The sequence below is a fragment of the Myiozetetes cayanensis genome, unplaced genomic scaffold (genome assembly GCF_022539395.1).
Source record: "Myiozetetes cayanensis isolate MyiCay16 unplaced genomic scaffold, myiCay2020 scf9, whole genome shotgun sequence".
NCBI classification, from domain to species: Eukaryota; Metazoa; Chordata; class Aves; order Passeriformes; family Tyrannidae; genus Myiozetetes; species Myiozetetes cayanensis.
This window is the reverse complement of record NW_026088185.1, coordinates 30286473-30301376: the sequence shown is the minus strand read 5'-3', so window position 1 is coordinate 30301376 and position 14904 is coordinate 30286473. Positions and strand designations below refer to the sequence as shown.

Below are 14904 nucleotides of genomic sequence, written 5' to 3'. Positions count from 1 at the left end.
GGAGATAAAAGGAAAAAAAGGATTAAGATAAATATTATTTCTTAAATTACATGGTAGGTTTTCATGTTAATGGATATCCCCTTCCAGACTTCATGCTAAGTAAAGAAATTGGCATAGTATGTAGTGAAGACAGTAGCATGGTTATTTTTGTGGTTACACTTTAGCAGGAATTTTGGCAGCCTTATTCCACACAGATATGTAGACAAATCATTCACTCTGTAAACAAGCCTCCATTACAGCCAGAACATCTACTAATATTCTCTTCTTGCCTCTCTCTGCTCCTGAGTCCAGCTTTGCTTGAACAAAGAACACAGAGTGTCCAAAGTCTTAACAGCAACAACGGCCCAGATTAATTTTGACCACAGAGTTGCTGTACACTCATCACTGGTCTCTTCCAGAAAGCACCTATGGTCCTAGTGCAGCTTTTGTTAAAAGTATTTAGCATGTCTGTTACCAAAATTGTCCCCAAGTTCTACAAACCTATAACTGTGTGTGGCAATGAGGGTTTTTGGAAGTTTATGGGGTTCTTTTAAATATATTTGTATTATGTATTTGTCGGCAGATTAGGTGTATTTATTTTCACCCTTAAAGCCTTTCTTTTTCAACTGGGCCAAAAATTCATAGTTTACACCTCTAATTAAACACTAACATTTTCAAACAAAAATACACCTTGCTTAGCACAGTGCCTGGACTGTTTCCATGCACGGCCCCCCATGGAACTGTCACACTCTCTTCTCATGCTCTTCTGGCAATTCCATTATCTAGAGCCTTCCCAGCCCCTCACTGACCAGCTATGTTGGCTGCTGAGGGGAATGGAGTCACGATCCTAGTTTCATCTCCTCAGACCAACACAAAATTTGGTAGGTGAGAGTAACAACACCATTTCTTCTTAAGGATTTATGGCAAGTGCATGTGCTGCAGAAGAAAGCAGAGAGAGGGAACTGTAATGAAGATATGGGTATAGATAAAGTCCCAACTTGTAGTTTCACATGGTGTCACCGTGAAAAGAAAAATCACTTCCATTGAAGTCTCCTCTCTTACTAATATTGCTGGATGTATCAACAGACTTCACTTTAAGACTTTGTCACTTGGCAATATATAAACAGAGCTACACCTGATTCTAATTGATTACTTCTACCTGTTTCAGAGACCCCACCTGAAATTTTATAAGATATAATTCCAGCAGTTTGATTTAGATCTATTGAAAGGGACCATAGATTTCTGACTTCCATTTATATTGAAAATCAATAACTACTAGGCATAAGACAAGAGATTTGTTATTAAAATGGAAGGTCAGGAGCCCATATATTATGGTTATATTTCTGGGTTTAGCCTTGGTGCTGTGCCTCCAAGTATATCACTCCATATTTGTGTATCTAGCTGCATTTGTAAAATGAATTATTTAATTTGCAGAAGGCTTGCAAAGGTAAGGCATCATTTATAAAGGACCTGAAGTCTTCAGGTGGACAAACAGCCTGGTGTCACCAGACTAACATTAGGTGTCTGGTAAATTCAATAGGAAACAAGTGAAATGGGAGCTGTTAGGAACAAAGTGTGGCACAAGGCAATTAGCCAAGGCCAGTTCAGTTGCCCTGATTCCCTTCCCTTTCTGCACACTGAATAAGGGGAGCACTTGTAGAGAACTGAAGTAGGATGTTATAATTTAAGACACTGGACATAGAGTTAATGTTGTATGGACAGCCATAAATCTGGCAATTTTCAGCCTCAAAATACTTGATTTTGCAACCTAAGCAAGTGTCTTAATGAACTGCACTGCTCCAAATAAAAAGCAGACTGTTAATCTAGAACAAGCATCACTTTGAAGAAATATGAATAACATCATTTCATATTTAACTTTTACATGGTCCCAAGCTTACATTCCCACAGTCAGTTTGTTAGTCATTCTATGGACATGCCTGCTGATCCCACAGCCCCATCCTTTGCTTCTCCCCCAGAAACACCAATCCTGGCATCTACATCCTGCGCCACACCCCAGCCATTAGCACCTGGAAAAAGTCCCAGAGACTTCATTTAATCCTTACTTGAACTAAACCATTCCTTTCTGTGACAGAACAGTCTTGCTATCTAGAAAGGCAGAGAGATCTAAACTTACACAGTCTCTTTATTTCTTGCACGACACTCTCATCCAGGGGGAAGGCTGTGTAGGTCAGACGAGGTGCCCAATTTCACCTGTGTAACACCCTCGCTGTCAGTGTGTTTGCACAGCTGTGACTTAGCAAATGGGTCTAATGCCAAAGACAGACAAGGAAAGAAGTGTTTTTCTTTGTGGTATTGGCTGAGCAAACCTCGTAGGCGCTCTGCTAACAGAGTGAAAAATCATTCAAAGGTGTCTCTTGTCAGGCGACTCAGTGAGTATCATTCTCTGGGTGCAGCCTTGTTGGGAAGGAAGAGGCAGTTCTTACACAGATAGCTTTTGATCGACAGTGCATTTTAAGGTAGAGGTATGTATGTGAAAGTGAGAACACAGAAAGAAAAAGAAAAGTCAGAAAAGAAAGAAATGCAGCTTCTGCTAGAATGAAACTAGCAATGGCATAAAGGACAAGACTATGATGAAATAGTTTCTTTTACAGCATGAATATCCAGCTTCAGCATATGCCCTTCACAAAGCCTTGAGGGCTGACCCAGACCCTGCTCAAATGAACAGCAGACTTCCACACAGAATATTGCTAGTGTCACCCTGACATGACTGCAGGTATTGATACATTTCTTGCAGCAGACACAGTATTTTGTAGCTACTGAAAATCAGCCGCTGTCATTGCCCAGCCTGCGGGGGTCTGACTGCTTCCCATTATATATGTAAAACATGGAGAACTAACTAGGCTGGGACCTGGCTGCTTCTACCCACCTGTTTATCCTTGTGGCAGTGCTGTACAACTGACAGCAGACAAACAACAGTGTAGGTTCTTTCCTAAGAGTGATTTTTGCCAGGTCTCTTCATTAAAATGGTGCAGACTACAAAAGAACGTACATAGGAATGGCCCTACAGCTCTCCACAATGGGCTGTATCCAGCCTTGTCTTTTGGATCTACTCTCAGATGTTAAATAAGCATTTCAGCTTATCCTTCAGAGTTGCAGCAACCAGACAGGTATCCCCCCTGAAGCAGCAGGAATGAGTGGCAGAAAGCCTTTTTAACCTCTGCTGGCGTTATATATATTCTCTCTTGAGTTAAAGGTAGAAACTGAAGAAATGCCTGGAAAAGTGTAGCTGCAACCTGAGCAGACACACTGACCTTTATTTCATGCAGCTGTGTCCCCAGTCCAGTCTCACCTGCCCACAAGGGTCACCCCAGTGTCAAGGACAAAAAGATCACTGGAGTTCCTACCTGTAATGTGCAGATTTGTGGTGCACCAAAAGCAGATATACAGACAACACAGTCAACATGTGGGAAGATGCTACTATCTGTTAATCCCATTAATAGCTGTATTAGTAGTTAGCATAGAGTTTCACCTCCTAAAAACTGGCATATTTTAAAGTTATCTCTAGAAGTAGAGAGCTAGAGTGGGATCACACAGAGAAACAAGGTCATTTCAACCATTTTTTAAAAAAATTATTTTTAAAGGTAAATTCAACACTAAACCGAAATTGAATAATTTCTCCACAACTTTGAAAATGATATTTGCAAAAGTGCACTAGTGTATGAGGTTTTTTCCACATGAAGCAGTTGATATGTCCCAAAATTTTCATGCCAATAGAGACAGCATTTCATGTGTCATTTCAGTGCCTTCATTTTGGGGGTTTTAGCTTGTGGCACTTTAATGAAACTTTTCAAGTCAAATACTGGTGTCAGGTGAACACATCACTCAAAGCAAATGTTTGATTGCTTACAAAAAGTACTTAAAACTTTGAGAACTCACTATCCATGATAGGATAGTCAGATCTCTACCTAATAATTATTTTATTTTTCTAGCTTTAATACAACTGCTTCAATAATTGCTTTGTTACAGTGCACTGTACTACTTTATGCTATATTATACTCTGTTAGTAGATTTCTAGTGTTTATATTGTTTTAGTGTTTATGTTGTGTAGTAAATAGTTCTGATTAAGGTTTTTTGTCTGATCACTTGTATAAAATAAATTATTCATTTTATATAAATATTCTCGTTTTGCCGTCATTAAAATCTGCGGGACAAAGTGGTTTGAGACCTCTTTTAATTCCTTTAAATTTAAACTGTTAACACAGTCCCAGGTAAGACAGGATTCAGGGCACCTGAACCCTTCCCTGAGAAGGAGTTTAGAAAGCAAGGGAGTCCTTCCTGCACCTCAAGACTCTCCAGCAAGGCTTTGCTTTCTAAAACTTTGTCTAAGCCTTCTACTCTCCCTGACAGGTACATAAAGGATGATTGATGGCACAGTAAGGGAAGAGCTGCACTCTGCCATCCCCCACACTGGGGTGCAGTGGGAGCTTTCTGACTCCTGGGTCTGCAGGGGTACTCGTGCTGCCTCTGTAGTCCCTTTAGGGTCTGTGTACCTCCAATTTTTCAGTCAAAAATTACTTCTTGTTTCTGCAAATATAGACAAACCTAAAAGGGCATCAACAGACTACCTGTTTGAGAAATTGCCTTTTTTCATATTCAAGACAAGATTCGTATTCATCCATAACTATGAAGTCAGAGGAGGTTCTTTTTATTTACAATGTCCTGGCTAAGGTTGGTTTCTATGGCAGCACAAAAAGAAGGGTGTTGTTTCTTTCCATATACACCCCTCCAGAGGAACTATTAAACTACTGAATTTAGGAAGATTTATTTATCTTATTAAAAGTATTTTTCTTCTTTGATGATATGCAAATAGTGATAAAAGATCAGCTACTTATATCATATCCCACTTTTAACATTTCCTTCGATGTGTCTGCAACTGCATTTTCTTATTGCTGTTCTGTGTTTCAAAAGAGGTGTTTAGAAGCACAGCAAGTACATTTGATTATTTAGCATGAGCTGAGGTCAGAAAATCACACTGAATAATGATGCTAAACTGAGGAGAGTCACAAAATTAATTATAATTTATGTCAGATCTTCAGAAGCAGATAGCTCTAGGTTCATAACAATGACATTAGGGTTTGGATAAACAGCTATATAGCTGAAGATAATTTCTCCTATTAAAAGTATATGCATTTACAATTTCTATTTTTGTATCTGATAGCAAAAGCTATAATCACCAACTCACTGCGCAGATAAGGAAAATTCTGTTCTGACATGTCCAGGTTAGGTAAAAAGTTACAGACAAAAGAAACAAGAGTCTACTTTAATTTAACACCTTACAGCCACACATTAGTAGGCAATTACAAAGACTCCAATACTGTGATCTTTTTACATTGCCTGTGGAAGTCTAATATAATCTTAAATGGCACAATGGTAAAACAAGACATACAGCCTGGCATTCAGCAGTGGTGAACAACCACAAGGGCAGATTTAGGATATCTGCTCAGGATCATTTAGACTGTTAGGCACTTTGAGACTGATCTTATTTCCACTGAAGTCAGCAATTACACTTCTGTTCACATCCATGGTAAAGATTTGACACTTTGACTAAATACTTTCCCTGTTCCTTGATAGCCTTTTACAATAAAATATGTCAAGCTGCACAGCTTCCCAGCTCCACAGGTACGTGTATATATAATCAACATCTGGTCAAGCTTGTGCTCAGTCCAAACCACTACTGTGTCCAAATCGTGTGGACACAATTTTGGTTTAAATCTGCACAATTCCTTTATGTATATTGAAAGAAAACATTGGAAAAAGCTGGATGCCTCACATCCCTTGGCACAAGTCCAACTGCATCAGTATCCAGTGTTGACAGGATGGATATGCTACATTTAAGAGGTCTGCTGCCACATATCCCACTTGCTCTTGCAGCACTGGCTGAGTTAGGAAGTCTTATCATCTACTGGGGCTTTCCTGGAGCTTTCCTTTTTGCTTGCACATGAGCAAATTTTACAAGACTCCTGCACTTCAAGCAATGCTATAGGCAGCAGTTCACATACACATCATATACACAGCTCTAGTCTTACCTTCCTGTCAGGTGTTTGCACGGCAGATTCCCTTAAATTCACGAGAGAGGCAGCTCTGATGCTGTGAAGATTCTCTGTGAAGATCCATCTGACACTTTGCAGGACCTCTTCCATCTTCTCTGCAGCGCCACCACCTCCTGGAACACAGCAAGTAAATAAGGACATATAATTTCTTTGTTGTTTTCAGAAGGACTCAGTCACAGAAGACCATTGGCATTATCATGGTCCCGAGTCAAATAACATTCTTTTATGGAATTTGCACCCTGTATTCATAGTTCTTTGCTAACCTGGCCTTATAATCTTCAATTCTGATGCCACAAATACTTACACAGATAAAGCAGTTTCTTGGATAATTGAATTTTGCTCAAAACGCAAAATCCTACCTATGGAACACAGTTCAACTATTTATATAATTGTGTAAAAAATGCTGCTTAATTTGTAGCACTGCATTTATCACACCACTATACTAAACACTTAACATTACTTTCTATTCTAGGACAATATATTGTTGAAATGTGCTTTGAGAAATTCTAGTGTAAAAAAACCAGTTTTTGCTGCATTGTCCTGTGAGGCCTCTCAGTTCTGCAACTGCTTCAGTGCAAGACTCTCAAAGTACAAAGAAAGTGGCACCTCACTTCCATTGACTGCACTGTGAATTTCACTTCATTCCTTTACAAATCTTTCTCCTTCCTCTCCCAGATAGAAACTTTTCAGTTAAAAAGGCAGCAAAGTGTATGGTGATTGCCTTTTTCCCTACCTAGTGAACACTGTCCCAGTGATGTTCTCCTCAAGTCAGATAAAACTGAATAATATATTTTAATGTCACTGAAGGCTAAGTTTGACCTTTAAATATTAATATTTAAATATTAATGAAATAGCAGGAGAAAGCAGACTGACAGGTGTAATACAAGTCAGACAAAATAGCACAGTAAAATTATATCATGCATTGAAATTCTCATTAGTGATAATGAGAAATGCACCTATAATCCATGATCTGAAAATGTACTCCAGGAAATCCTAGTAGAATAGATGATCAGAAAATTTTGCTTAGAGTAATTATTCTCATTTTATAACTTTGGGGGAAATTCTTTAAGAGTGGAAAAGTCAGACACCTCCACTTATTCATGTAAGTGCACTTCTTTCTTTAAATTGGACCCTACTGGTTCTATTTCCTAAAATATTTTAACCAAGGGCTTATTTCCATTCCAATAGTATAGGAAAATCCTAACCTTTATACAAGTCTTCACATTTCCTCACTAGTCTGTTCTCTGTTTATCAAAGTACATCTCTCAAACACATCCAGAGTGCTGTTTATACCACTAAAGCTGTTTGAGAATAGCAGAAAATTACATGCTGAAATTATAAACATTTTCTCATTAAGTTCAATATAACAAGAGAGAGACAGAACTCTGAGGTAGGATCAGTTCTTCATTCTGCGCCTTCAGTGTAACAGAAAAGGGCAAAACCTCAGAAGTCAGGTAGAGACATTGGGAGTTTTCAAATCATTCACACTTAAAATCATGTCTGCAAATCTACAAGATGGTTTTGAGCACAAAACTCAAAGAATCTGTCTTCAAACCAATCAAAACACACAATAATAAAGACGGAAAGCTTAAGAGATTCACAGCTGCTGCCTCACAGGTCTGTGTGTCTGCTAAAGCTGTGCTGTTTAGTGGAAAGATAATATGATGTGGGAAATTATGTAATTAAAAAATATTTAGAATTAGTTTGTTTATCCTTTTTAAAGATAGTTAACTACCAAGAAGGTGTAAAGTTGTAAAAGGTGTAAATGTGCAGAGTGTGCATGGTGGAGGTGATGTTTAACTTCCCTGGAAGAAGTAAATATTCTACATTAAAATCAAGCTGGCTAGGGAATTTTACTTTTTATATCCCCCAATGTCCCTCAGCATCACCTCCAGGGCCAGACTTGTTCAATGCTTTAGCTTCTGTCAGAAAAAAACCTGAGTAACACTAATTCTGTGGCACAGCATAAATGACTTTACTTTTGCAGATAAATCCTTATCCCAAGCAATCAGACTCCGGAGAAAGTCTTACAGTAACCAAGAAATAGCAGTACAGCATCAGCCAGTGTCATAGCACTGCAAGATCATGAACGTAGAATAGAACTGAAAATGGTGTTTTCAAAGGGCCTGTCTATTCTGAGGAGGCCAAAATCTATGTGTGTTCTAAGTTTGAGGTGCCACCATAGAAAGTGTTATTTTAAACAGCACCACCCCATCTCCTTTGTACTTACTGAGCTCCCAGCGTAGCCCTTGCAATACTTACACCCCACCACTCACCTGCCCTGTGCACAACTCTTTGGCTCTTTACTCTCCCTGATAATTTCTCCTGACTTTATTGTGCCAGAATCCTGTAAATAGCTCATAACAGGATGTAACAGGGCTCTGAGAAAACACACAAGCACACCTTTGAGGATACGGAACATGTAGGTGGTGATGACTCAAACACAGCATGTTCTTGGATGTGAGACGTTGCATTTTGGAGTCATCAAGGGACTGTCCCACTGCTTTGGACAGGATCAGTGAGAGAGTGCTCTTTTAGAAGAGCATGATCAGAGGACTCCAAGGTGTAGCAAAACCAAATCTTTTTGTTGAAGTTGGTTATCACTTTATTTTAATGAAGGTTTAGTTCTATGGCACTTGGAATTGCTCTATATTTGGTATCTGGACAAAAGACCTTTTTTGAATGCTTAAGCTTGCTGGGGTGTTATCTCTTAGAGACTAAGAAGTCACACAGAATTCTGTTTCATTCATCAAAACCTGCTGCACATTTGCAAAATATATATATGTCTTATACTCCAGGTCTCCATGTGGATCCTTGCTTTATTTTTCTTGAAATGTACAAATCCCAGGTCAAGATTTCAGGATTTTTTTTTTTTTTTTTAATTTTGCCATTTAAATTGGTTACGCATCTCTTGGTTTTCTTGCTTTCTTTTGTGAAATTACATGAATACAGATTAATGCCATTCAAGGTTGAAGTAATTTAGGCTTCATTTGAAGCCCTAAATTGTCCTTTTACAGACTGTAGAGTGAGTACATTTGCTCTCAGTCCAGAGCTTACCTATACTGATTTGCTGGCTCCTTTGCTTCTGATTATCTTCATTCCACACAGACATGGATGGGAAGGTATAAAGCATGCTATTAATACAAAGGATGGAAATTATACAGAAGCAATGTCATTCTGAGACTAAAACAAAATAAAAATCCTTTCCATTTCATCAGTTTTACTCAAAAAACCTTTTTTTTCACTCCATACCCTCCAGAAGAACAACGATGGCATAGGCACAAAAGCTGCTGCAAATCAAGCTGAAACCAGAATTCCCTCATATTTTGTGCAGAAAAGGGCTGAGGATGGACAGGCCAAGGGCTTAGCAGAAGGACACAGGAACTGCTTCAGGCCAGACCCTGTCTCTGACACTAACCAGGAGCTTTGATTCCCTACATACCCCGGATCTAGGTTAAGGACTGATTGTTATCATGGATCAGAAGCATAATGGTTACTGAACTCTGTGCAAAAGGGTATGAAGAACCCTCTAGGGAAGTGCAGCATTTCAACTCAAGCAGTTGAATATTTCAACTCAATGCTTATAAACCTACAAACCCAGACAAACATCCAACATGATTTCCAAAACTGCACTGAAGGACTGCTAAGATCCGGTTCACTCTGTACCCTCAACAGTCCATGAAGAGAGACAGGCACCACTGTGACATTTGGGCTGCTTCTTGAAGGGAGTGCTTTAATGCAGGACCTCTGTCACTGTTCATGGTCAGATGGCAGGAGTGCAAGCATGAATGATTTATTTCAATCATGTCGGGTGTCTTTGGCAGAGGTGGAAGCTCTGTGTGTATTCTCTGAGTTCCAGTCCCATAACTGACACAGAAATAATTTAGTTATATTACTAATGTTTTTTCTTTACACCTACCAGTTTACATGAGAATGTTTTAAGCTGTCAGAGAATGGGGGAGTGCAGAAACTAGACCGTATACATTGGCTGAACACTGTTTCAATCACTAAATGCTTTCCTCTTTCACTAATGCATATCCTTAATAAGGCTGCGTTAATTCCAGTATCTGATGTGCTGTTGCGTGCTTGGTAAATGACCTGTGCTTTACCATTATGTAAGTGAAGATGGAACATCTCTCTTTGAACAACTCAGTGATTTAACAATTATTAATGAGACATTACGCCTTCAAACATTTCTGCCAAATGATTAAGATAAATGTTGGACATAGCTTTCAGAGGCCTGTAGTGTGATGCTGCACAGCAACTGAAAGGTCACATACACAGCTAAAGTAAACTGTTTCTGATATTCTGAGAAGCACACAAAGTAACAAACTTTGATAAATACATTAAGGGTCATTCATATATCAAGTAGTTTTGCCACACCAAGGAGTTTTTAACTCTCAGTGTATCCATATTCCAAGCCTATATCCAGATACTCCTTAGCACGTACACAGCTCTCACCTGCAGAATCCTGGCACACAAGTCTGTAAGACATTTGCCTTCTAGATGGGAACAGCTCCTCTTCCTGCACGCCAAGTTAAAAATAGAGCTCTGCTGTGAGGACCAGTCACCTGCAGGATGACTGCAGAATCCATGAGTGCTCAGGAAAACAGTGCCAGGACATTGAGTAACATGCATCAATTTGAACACAGTGAGCTGCAGAAGAAAAGTTCAGGACCTTTTCACAAAAATGCATCATGGAGGTCTATTATCACTAACTTGAAAAACCAAAAAACTTTCCCTTAAAATATTGACAAATATGATGAGTGAGAATGTAGCTGGACCTTTGGAACAACTTGGTTCTGCAATAAGCTCAGGTAGCAATCAGAACAGTTAATAAACATCAGCCAGCTTACCTATCTGCTCATCTTATTCAGCACTGCCTAAAAGAATTTTTCATTTTACTACTGTTATTATTATTAGCCACTGAGGGGTTGTTTACTACAATCTGAAATGTTTGTCAGGTACAAAGCAAGTATTTGCCCCAGTAGTAGATGAAGTATTAGTCCAAACAATGTAAAAGCCTGATGTGGTTATGAATATAATATAATGTAATGTGTGCTCTTGGTCTCTGTGCACTTGCCATTCCTGTGCACCTTATTGCAGTTTAAGGGAAGGAGTGGTAACACTGAGAGGCAGCTTTGGGAGTCTGAAGGCAATGATAAGTATGGAGATACAAGATAATTAGTTTGTTAGAATTAAATCTATCACTAGTTCTCGTAAATAATTGAAGGCAGATCATGGTTTTCCTAAGCTCTGTTTGAGTTGCACTGTGTCAATAAGGACAAAGACTTAATTTAAGCCACTTTTGTGCTCTCCTGTGTCAGTTTCTGGTGCTTACTCTGCAGAAAAGCATATAGAAAGGTAGGAAGGTTTTGTTCATGCTTGCAATCAACAGCTCAAAAGAAACCAGTGTCTAATACTGCCATGCAGCAATTAGTTCTTTAGTAGGAATAGAGAAACACACATCACTGCAGTGATATCCCAGTGGGTTATAAACAGATGTGACACTGCCTTTAGTCAGGTTAATAACAGCCCAAAAGCACCACAGCCAGTCAAAATCCTGGTCACCTGCAGAGGAGCTGAGTTGTCCAAGAATGGTGACAGATAAATTAAGGTACTTACTAACAGAGAGACAGAGCAGATCACACAGTTTCTGGACTACTATGTTTATACTGATCAAACATACATGAATGAACAGTGGGTTGTTTCTAAGCCAGTTTTCTGTGCAATAGCCTGCTCTCAGATGAAGGGCACGGTCTCAGGTGGGCTGGCTAGTCACTGACTTCTCCTGCGTGTTAGCAGGGAACAAGAACTGTGGTTCAGGTATGTTGAAACAGCCAGCTAAGAAAACTGCACTAAGGCCAGTGTGAAGACTGGGAAGATCACAACTCCCTGGGTTAATATGATTGTTCAAGATCTGACACCTGAAAGAAAAGCCTCTGGAAGATACCAAAGGAGTCAAGCAATGACTTCCTGTTAAAAATGGACAAGAAATGTGGCCCTTCCCTCACTTCATTTTAAATTTTTGCCTATTCTGGGGCAAAAGAACAGAAATGGATAGATTTTGACTGCGATTCATTAAGAAAGACTGCCACCTTCTGGTATCTTCAACAGTCTTCCTTGGGAAAAGAAAAGAGTTTAGTTAAATCTCACGGTTGATCATAAAGTCATGCTTGTTCTGAATCTGTAAGGGAAAATGTCACAGTTAATAAAGGACAGGCAAAGCAAAGTTGGAAAGGCTAATGCATTATGGCTACACGATGTAGGTTAAGCCAACATGTGCAATAATTATAACTATCACAGCTTGACACAGTTTATAAAGGCTTGAACTGCAAAAGCTCAGAGTCCAATAACACAAACTATTGAGCATTCTCTTCTGGAGTGCTGACTCTCCAAACTTCCACTGATTTTCCATCAGAAATCCCAACATTACGTAAGAGACTAAGAATCAACCATTCTCATTCTCAGGGATATTAAATCTCCTTTAAATGGCACTCTGAAAGGGTCTTAGGAGCAAAAATAACTTACAGTGGTCTTAAGGACATGCAGAATTATGTAAAGCAGAAGAGTAGTGTAAAACTATGGATGTAGGAGCATACTAATAATATTGAACAAGGGAACAGTGAGTCACTCAAAGGAAAATGTGAGAATGAACACATTAGATATTTTCTTGAAGGTATTCAAGAATGGGCTAAAATATCAGTCAGATGGAGGTACCACAGATTATTTGACATGCTCGGTGTTCACTATTTAGTTCTCCCCTCTGTCCAGGTTGATGAGAATTTGGTCCCATAAGATGTATATTTTGTAATAAAATAGTATTTTACTATTGTTTGTATGTTTAAATTTTGACGGTTAAGAGTAATACACTTTTGTTTAATCAATATTAAAATAGTGCCCAGAGCTCCCTGACACACACAGGCCTTCTCTGTTACAGGTCCCATACAAACATATTTTTTAAAATAGTTCTTGCTTTAAGGCCTTGCTATCTAAACACAAACAGGTAGTGGGAGTAAAGGAGTATTGCTATCCTCATCTTACTGATGAAGACATTCTCACTGTCTGGATGAGATAAATGAAATTAGAATGACCACTTAAGATAATATGAGCATCTACAACACAACAAGGCACTGAGTTCTGTCTCCCAAGTCCCACACAGATGTCTTCAATTAAACAAACATTTAAAGTATGAATTTCACTTTGAACATGGGCATGCCTGTATCAGTGAAATCAGGGGCCTGAGCTAAAGGAGTTCAATATTTAAGGTATCTACTCCCCATCCATATTCAGAAGAATGTCATTATTTAATTAATGCTTTGTTTAATTCAAGATTTTCAACTCCTTTTTCCTTGAAGGAAGAATTTGTATTTTTTAGAGTAAAGGTGAATGAAATTTCAAACTGTTTCATGAAGAAAGTATTACTCTTCAGCACAAAAAGGTTTACATATTTTAGGAAGAAATATAACAATTCAACTACATGATGTTATCTGAAGATTTTCACAATAGTTACTATTGCATCCTTCTATAAGCTTTTACACTTGTAAGTAAATGTACAAAAATGAATGAGACTGAAGAAAACTCAGAAAAATAGAGTCACTGTTCTCCATCATCTTTTTCACCTATGGTATAAGAAACATCGGGCTACCATTCAAGGAAGTAAAATCTGATTTCAAATTTCAGAAACTACTTTAAAACAACAATTGAACAATCATAACTGGCATGAGATAATTTAATTAAAAATATTCAACAAGGTGGAGAAAATTTTGCAGTGAAGAGTGTTTCGGGATAAGTAAATGAAGGAACACATGTGATGGCAACTTAAAAAAAAAAAAGGTAAACCTCAATCCTTCATTCTTTTTCCTTTTCAGCCAATGGCATTTGTGTGTTGGAGCTCTCTCTCACAGTGAGAGTGACATCTTGTGTTCATTCCATCCACAAGTTGCCACTGATCAGTCTCTATCCAGCTGCCATGCACCCAAAATATCCCTCTCTTTCAAATTTCATCTTCAAATGAGTTGCAAAGAATTTTAGCTGCCCCTATGTATTTCACTTTCTGCCTCAGATTTCATACTCTCTTTTAGTTTAACTGTGACTTTATATTATTTGAACAGAGCTATTTTAAATGAAGATCTGTACATGATAAAGCAATATAAGAGACACACTCCTTCTGAATAGGCGACAGTAATATATTTACCAGGATTCTTTAAATTAATGAGGGCACTGTAAAAGGAATGTCTTTTATGTCTGAGAAAATTATTTTAAAGATTATGAACCTGTCAGTCTGTAAGTTATAAACTAGTTGCTACACCTGCAGTTTGATTAATATGCTAATAAAACACTTGATCCTATTTGTAGCCCTTGCAGCATTTTGAAAAACCTTCACTAAGTTTTCTAAAAGTGGAAAAATACTAAAAAATGGATCTTTGTATGTAAAGAAACAATCTTGTGAATATTGTAAATATACATGCTGTCTTAATACGAGTGGCTGTATCTTACTGTCATGTGAGCACAGGATATTTACCAACACTTGCTAGGGATGGTGGAACAGTGGAAACAAACAACTATAAACAGCCTCCTAAAACAAAACAGAAAATGTTTGATTATTATTTCATCTGATTCAGAAAAGCAGCTTCTGAGTGCCCCAAAAATATTCTGTAAGTTTAAATACAAATGTCACAAACAATTTGTACAATCAAATCAAATCAAATCAAATCTCAACTATTCAGTTATGTGTCCTACAGTTATCCTCATGGTACCCTTCTGCCTGCCAGTGGTACATTACAAACTGCTCTTGTATCATGTCTTTTCTGTTCTCTCATTGCCTCTGTGAGGATAAAAATGTGTATAGCAT

General features: G+C 38.3%; 1 protein-coding gene across 1 annotated transcript in view; it reads left to right on the top strand.

The window, feature by feature from the left end:
* The window catches only part of MARCO (macrophage receptor with collagenous structure), a 923899-nt gene that overhangs the window by 383195 nt on the left and 525800 nt on the right, over positions 1-14904 (top strand). The gene's annotated exons all lie outside the window — the stretch shown is intronic.